Consider the following 8,306-nt stretch of genomic DNA (forward strand, 5'->3'; position numbering starts at 1 on the left):
ATTGTAGAAAAGAATCAGAAAGTTTGCTTGGCAATGTTGACTACCAGTGTTATTCACCACAGTCAAAGTTGCTGCCTGTTTTCCTCTGAGCTGCAGGTCTCTCAGGCTTAACGTGATGTTGTAAGAGAGGATTTCTCCATCTAAGTATGAATCCAAGCAAGTATACGCTTCTACCAAAGTCTGGGAGATCATGGCTTCACCTCCCTGCTCAGAATCCTGCTCAGAAATGGATTTCTGATTTTTAACCTTTGCCAAGTGATTTAAAGGATGTGTGTTAGAATCTCTTTGAGAAAAATTCCTCTACAATATCATTTTGTACTACAGTAAGAGAATTACAAAAGTCATAGTAATGTAAGGCATACTAAAAAAAAATTACAATTAATAAAATAATAAATCATAATAAATAGAATTCTGGGGTAATTTTGGGATAAATTCAGATTTAAGAAAGGCACAAAACTGGAAGCCCAAAGTTACATTAAATTTTTCCTTTTAATAATTGTCTCACAGAAAAACTAAGCAGATATTATTTGTTTTAAATTTTTTTCATTACTTTTTTTTTTATCTGAAATGGTTGCCTATAACCTTTAGGCAACTGAAAATCATCTGCTTTTAAATTTTTGGTTAGCTTTCACAAATAATAATCTCCTTCAATCTTATCTATATATGTTAACTTTAACATTTACCTTTCATTAAGTGAAGACAGTAGCACCCAAAGACATCAAAGGAGTTCATCAGCATACCTCCAAACGTGGGTAATAAGGTTCAGAAGTCTAAGACAATGGAAGGATGACAGGACTGCAATATGAACAGAGCCTAAGAAGAGCAAGATTCATTATGAAGAAAAGAGAGGACGTGATCAAAATCCTTACCAAAATCTTTTTAAACTTGGCAGGTCATGAATTGCTTGAGTATTAGCAAAACACTGGGGAAAAAAAAGACGTAGTTTGGAATAAATGACACATTCGAATTAAATATCTGCCAAAAAACATAACTTGGATCACAGCCTGTATCTCAGAAAGACAGTTTTTTATCTAACCACAATTAAATGCATTTTAACAAGATCTACCAGCAATAATAAAAGTGCTGCTTTTGAAAATTGAGGGGTTTTGGTTATTTATTTATTCATCTATCTATCACTGGGAATATTCAGAGCCTACAGAATTTCAGCTTTTTTAATTTGAAAAAAAATTTAATTCCTAAATGCTATAGAGCAAGAGCAGTTTCTTTCACTTCCCCAACTACTAGAAAAGCACAGTTTGTAGTAGCAAATACATATCACAACACACTGAATTTTGTATATTTAAAATTGCTCCAGTGGGTTCTTTTGTGGTTTGGTGGAATAATAGAATTTGAAGATATTTAACTTATTTAAATATTTCACATGGTAAAATACCATCTTTTAATATTTGTGGAAAGGAATTTCATTTCCTAGGGAATGTGAACTTCATATATTGATCTACTTTTCATGTCTCAAAGGTTTTATTAAATGGCAACATCAAAGGCCTTTTTAAAGATCAAGCAACAAGAACGCAATAATTCATTTAGTCATCCTTTGCCACTTACTAAAAAAATGGCAATATTTCATTAAAATAATAATTTATTATGTTTTCTCATGAACTACAATAGTGTTTCAAGTAGAATTATTGATTTTTTTTAAACTTCAGTGTTGGGAATTGCACTCAGGACCTGGTGATTAGGTGATCACCTTACTTCTTGAGTCATAGTCCCAGTTCCTGTAGTTTGATTGTAGTTTGATTTGCAGACAGAAACTCATGGGAATTTTTCTTGGGCTGGCCTCTAACCTTGATCTTCCTTCCATTAGCTAAGATTATACATAGGCATGAACCACCTTACCAGGCTTGTGTTTTGAGATACAGTCTTATTGACTTTTCCCCAGGCTAGCACCAATTCATGACCCTCCTGGTTTCCTTCCACCATACTGACTTCATTGTCTTTGGATACATACCCAATAGTGTGACTGAGGGACCACAAGAATCTTCTATGATGGCTGTACCAATTATATTCTCACTAACACGAATTCCCTGCTATGAAGGGATTCCTTTTTCTCCAAATCTTTACCAGAACTTGTTATCTTTTGTCATTTTCTTAGTAGCCATTCTTTTTTGGGTGATATCTCTTTGTAGTTTCAATTTGCATTCCCTGAATATTTTTCATATACCTACTGATGATCTGTATGACTTTTTGGAAAATGTCTGTTTAGATGTATTGCCCATTTTTAATCAGATTATTTGCATTTTTGTTACTGAGTTTTTGAAATTCTTTATACATTTTACATAGTAACAATTTGTTAGATAAATGGTTTGCAAAGATATTCCTTGTGTATTGGCTTAGGAGTATTTCTGTATTCTATGGGGATAAAAAGTAGATGATCATAGAAAGAAACTTAGTTGGAAGTAGGTAAACCATTGTTTAGCTTTCATAATGCCATTTTTGGATATTATCCCACATGTCACATGACAGTTTAAGCTTAGAATTCTGCACCTTGAAAGAGAATGTCATTATCAATTATTTGATAATGCCTTCTGAAACTTTGAGATCATATAAAGAGCATCCTGAAAGCAGAGAAACAGTGTTTAGAAGCTAGAAACTAAATGCAGGACTGTGAGACAGTCCTATCCACATTCTTAGGAGAAATCACATCTGTTATTATAAATAAAACTGACATCCCTTTCAATTGTGAATCTGTCACTCCCCCTTCACTGTTCCTGCATTTGCATTTTCCAGTTCATTGTACCCTAACTATTTCCAAATATACCGCCATATACTCATCTTCTCATTGTCTTCCTGGCTTACCATGGACAGTATTATGAAAATAACTCTTCTCCCTAACAAGTGAACCTGTGCTTTTTAAGTTATGATAGCTGTGTGACTAATTGTCACAGTGTCAAGAGGCACCAGAAAAACACCCTGTTCTCCCTATTCGCTTCCTTTCTTCTTTACTAAGTCTGGTCATTTTGTTGGATATTTACATAAGTTTATGGTGTCAATCCATATCTAATGCTTGCGTCATTTATTCCTCAATTTCTCCTTTGAAGGTCACAAGTCAGTGTTATAGCAAGTAGGTAATTCCTGAAGCCTTTTTGATACAAATATAAATTTTCTTTTTCAAAAATTTAAGAACTATTCCCTAAATTAATTTGACTTTTGATGTATGCATATATATATGAAAATATGTTTCATATATATATACATATATATATACGAAAACAAATATGCACATCCTTTTCAGTTTTTCACTGTTCAGGATTCTGAGGAATTCATATGTATTTATTTCTAATACTTACTCATCACCATAGTATTTCCATGGCAACATCTCACCTGATTGCTATCTGATCAGGATTTTTTTTTCATTTCTGTTGAGATGATTTAAGTCTGCAGCAGAAGGAATTTGACATTCTATCTTTTATTTACAAAGTTCTCCCCTTTTACATTCATTCCTTGTTAACCCACCTAATGTCACAGATAAGTCAGATTTTACAGTAGAAAAGAAGAAATGGACAATAAGAATTATCCAGAAAACTCAAATCACACTCCTCCTGAACACTTTTGAATTACTTTTTTATGCACAAGCTAGAAAACTATTTAGCTTTCCACACAGAAATTGGAAATATTTTTAAAATTTCAAGATCTTTATCTTTTCCCTATCTTCCCTAAGACCCTTTTCTTATTCCTCCAGTGATTGTGACAGTGAAGAAAACAAAAAGATCCCAATTCAACATCTGTCTCATCAATGTCACTTTGTCTCCATGAGACATTATATAACCAGTATCACAGACCGTGTTTCCCAACCCCTTGTGTGATAAATCACAGGACTGATTGTCATTGTTTTCTGCTCAAATGTTTGCCAGCTTTGCTTTCCCCCAACCCCATCTGTCTGCTTGCAGATGCTGTTTCATTTGTCTTCACAGCTTTGGCTTTCAAACATCAATAATTAGAAAGGTTTCTCTTGTTAAATAAAAACTATTGAGGCCTCAAACTCGAAGGTCTCAACACTCCTACTTACCCCACTCTTAGACATTCACTCTCAAAATAATCTCATACCAATAAAATTATAACAGCTGAGAATGTCTTAGTTCCTTGTTCATGATAGCTTCTTTATACAGAGTAATGTAAAATTATTGTGTTTGTACATTTTGAAATGAAATGTCTACAAATACACATTTAAATTTCACTCTAAAATAATGTAGTTTAGAAGCATGTAAATATTATTCATGAACACTATTATCAGTCAAGTTACAAAGGAGTTCCATTCAATTCATTATAGAAATTGCAATTTCTACCATGTCAAATTTCAAAACATCAGGCACATATATAAATTTTTTACTTTATTATTTAAGGAAAATATTTTATCTGAAGTTATCAAGACAAGTGACCAATGACCCACCGTCTTACATACAAGCAGGTGGAAGACAAATACATATGTATAATAATAGATATAATATCATACAATCCAAAATCCATCAGGGCAGCAGGTATATATGAAAGAGGTGGAGACACTTATTAATTTCAGCTCCAATTCACAATAAAAAGTGAAAATCAAAACACCGCTCTGAATGCCATAAAATATATCTTGAGGACAACTATTTGAGGTGTGTGACACACATATAAGTAATGAATACCTTCCAGGCTTGGAATTTTAAATAGACTTTTGTTTGTTTGCTTGTTTTAACTGCGAATTCCAAATACTATGAGGTATAAACTCTTTTGGGGGAAAGAGGTACAATCAAAAGAAGAGGAAACAAAGAAGAAGATAAAGAGAAGGAAATTAGTTCAAACCAAAAATACAACAAAATAAGAACTGCCACCACATCAGTATACTAGAAATTCTTAGTAAGATTGTGTATTGCCTGCCCCCATACCTCCTGCAGGCTTCTCTTGGAACATTGCCTATGCATGCCATCAACCCACACATTTCTGCTGGAGAATTCCTGCTTTGGCGAAGATCCACCTCAGCCTGTCCAAGATGAGTCATCAAATGTCAGAACTATGGGAGAATACTGAAAGTCACACTGTCCATGAAAGTCCCCAAAGATAGAAACAACTGAAGTTACATTAAGATAAACTTCCCAAATGTAGTTCCTCTCATAGATCAAAGTGTATTAAGATGGATTTAGCAAGTGGACAAAGATTTTCTTATAACCAAATATTTCTATAATGAAACAAATCACATAGTTTTCTAGAATTATTTGAAATTCTACATTTCTTATTTCTATGAAATGTACTGTTATTGTCATGAAATGGTTGTTATTTTATCTAATTCATTACAAATGCTCTTGAAGGTTTTAAGAAGCTTATGTAACATGCGAACTACACTAGGATGGCTGAACTGACATTTACCTTATTTTGTTGCTAATATGGTATGATGGAACCCTCTATCTTGATGTTTCACAGTATGAAGTACACTCTGCTCTACATTAGAATATTAGATTTGAAAAAGTATCCACTAAAAATTAAAATAAAAAGATTTTTTCCAGTATAAATTTATTCATAAACAGACATATAAATTTGCTCTCATACAGCAATAATGGCATTTCAAACACTACTTACCTGACATTTCTATTACAGAATGTATCCAGATGAGAAGAGTTGACCAATATTTGTTATTTGTGTTATGATAGCTCTTGAGAATAGTAATAGACAATGTTGCTTTAATGGATATTTACATTAATATACAGTCAGTAGCTTTCTGCCAATAATGTGAGTAGTTTTGTAATTACTTTTGTTTTTGGCATTTTTTCACACCTAATTTAAAATGTTAATCCTTCCTAAAGCTGCCAAATGTTGAAGATCTTTTGTGTATGTCATAAACGAATCAGATTTAACATGATCACTAAAATAATGCAGACTATTTTATCCTTAATGCAGCACAGTCAGTTATACTACCAAAGATGACAACAAACACATATTTTAATTTTTTTAAATTTAGGAATTTAGGATTTGTAATGTCTTATTCACAAACTCCTTGGTAAAAGACTGGGTGCAAGTAATGAATGAGATCATTAAAAGTCTTACAACAGTTCCATTTTCTCTGTGTTTAAATGCAGAACTGGTTTAGAAACACTATTCAACATGTAAGACCAGGTCCAGCTGCTGCACTGGACTCTGGACTAGCAGAGGATGATGCTGTGCTGGATGCAAGGGCTGTACTGCCAGTCAATTCCCATTCCAGCTGCAGACTTTACTTGCCAGTGAGTGCGGCAATTTAGGCTGTCAGAAGGCATTAGAGCAAATGTATTTGCAGCAATAAACATGACATAAAATAAGATCCTAGAAGAGAAGTTGAGAATGGAAAAATGAATTAAATGTTGCTATCTGAAAACCTAATGCTTCATGGAGAAAAAAAGGGCAAAACTAACAAGTTTCCATCTCTAAGTGTCTGGGCAATCAGTTAAAGTGCCCAAGAGTGACTAAGGATCAAGATGTTCTAGTACTTGTCTATTTCCTTTCAGAAAGCATTCAATGGGGGTTTTTTGTTGTTTTTTTTTTCCCCTTTCATGAATTTATTGCTGTGGGAGTCATTGATTTAATGGAAAATTAAATTTCAGTAATTTAATCCATTTAAGTAAAAGAGGTCACACACCAGGAAGTGAGCAGGTTCGTATAATCTAGAAGGCATGAAATTATCTCTGAAAATTTTCCACTTTTCAGCGGGTGATGAGAGAAGTGCCAGTTATTACTTCAGAGGAATTGTCTATGTCCTGAATTCCAGGCTGAAGTATGTAGTCATCAGTAACAGAAGAAATATTCGTGATCTGTATTGATAACTCAGTTTACGTTTTTATTGGTTTGTGGTAAGCCTAACTGCACAAATGTTGCTTTGACTTTCACTTATTCCCTAAAGATCAATAAGAAAAAACATCAAGCAGGAAAATTTGAGTTTGAAAACAAATTTATTCAGAAGATTAGTATTGGGTTCAACTTTCCAAAAATGTCTTAAAACTAGACATTGACATTAGGTTTTGTCTTTAAGCTTAATATCTTACAAAGAAAAGATTTCATTAAATGACAGCATCTTGAATTCCTTGACAGGAGATGAATCTAAAATTTATAAATACCCTCACTTCAAATAAAATACAAATGAATTCTTTGAAAGATTTCTTTTCTACATAGAGTGGCACAGTGAACAAAAAATTATAAAAAAGATACTGTGAGCAATAATTAATCATCAAATTTCCCCAATATTGAAATTAAATACAAAATTGTTCTGGAAAGTAACAAGTACATTCAAGACAGTTTTAAAATATTGTGTATGAAAAAAAGATTGTATTAATTTTGTCAGTAAATGTTTTGAGGAACATGGAAACATTAGAATGCGTTCATTATTTTTAAGCAATAACTTAATGAAACAATACAGAAAAAAATTAAGAAATTAAGAAAAATTAAGAAATTTCTGCAATATTATTTAGATAGATAGATGAACATCACCAAGAGAAATAACATTCACTAATGAAGTATATTGCACACAAATATTAATATAATTGTTTATCTTTATTTTGATAAATACATATTTAAAATTTTTCGTATTTTCTCCAGTAATGGTAAGTTTTCAAAATCATTTCTCATGTGTAAAATTGATCAAAAGGTACACACTTACAAATACTCTTACAAATCATAACTTCGGAGAATTTTAGTTTTCTTCTTCACTTAATTATTACCAATTCCCTATAATCCATTTTCTTGTGCATTGTGTAATCATGAAAACACATGGGTGATGGCAGCAAGCAACCAAAGGCATCTGCTTACCTGTCAATGAATATTGATCTCTTGCATGTGGATGGCAGGTTTTTAAATTCTTTAATACATAAGGACATGTTAAAAGGTTGATAGCCTTGGAAGAGCTAGTGCTGAGTTGACATAGTGTTGAAATAGATTTAACACAGTTTAAGACATCCTTGGTGCAAGTTGCAACACTTGTTTATAAATGTTTTTGAAGTCAGATTTTAAATAAATAAATATAGTGTAGACTATTAAACATGAGTGAGAATGGCATTTATTCTTTCATTCACTTATTCCACATTCACTCTTACTCAATGCTACACCATGATACAGTTACACACAATACCATTGTATGAAACAGTAGTCAAGACTTTTTTCAAACCCTAGTTGAAGGATGACATGATAAAGAATATCTAAAAGTTATGTAAAGGAAATAAATGTCATAACAATCTTCACTTGATGCACTAAATAAGATTGTTATAATCTTACCTATTTAAATATAGATAGATAGATAGATAGATAGATAGATAGATAGATAGATAGATGATAGGTAGAAGATGGCTAGATGA

This window comes from Castor canadensis, chromosome 4 (genome assembly GCF_047511655.1).
Source record: "Castor canadensis chromosome 4, mCasCan1.hap1v2, whole genome shotgun sequence".
NCBI classification, from domain to species: Eukaryota; Metazoa; Chordata; class Mammalia; order Rodentia; family Castoridae; genus Castor; species Castor canadensis.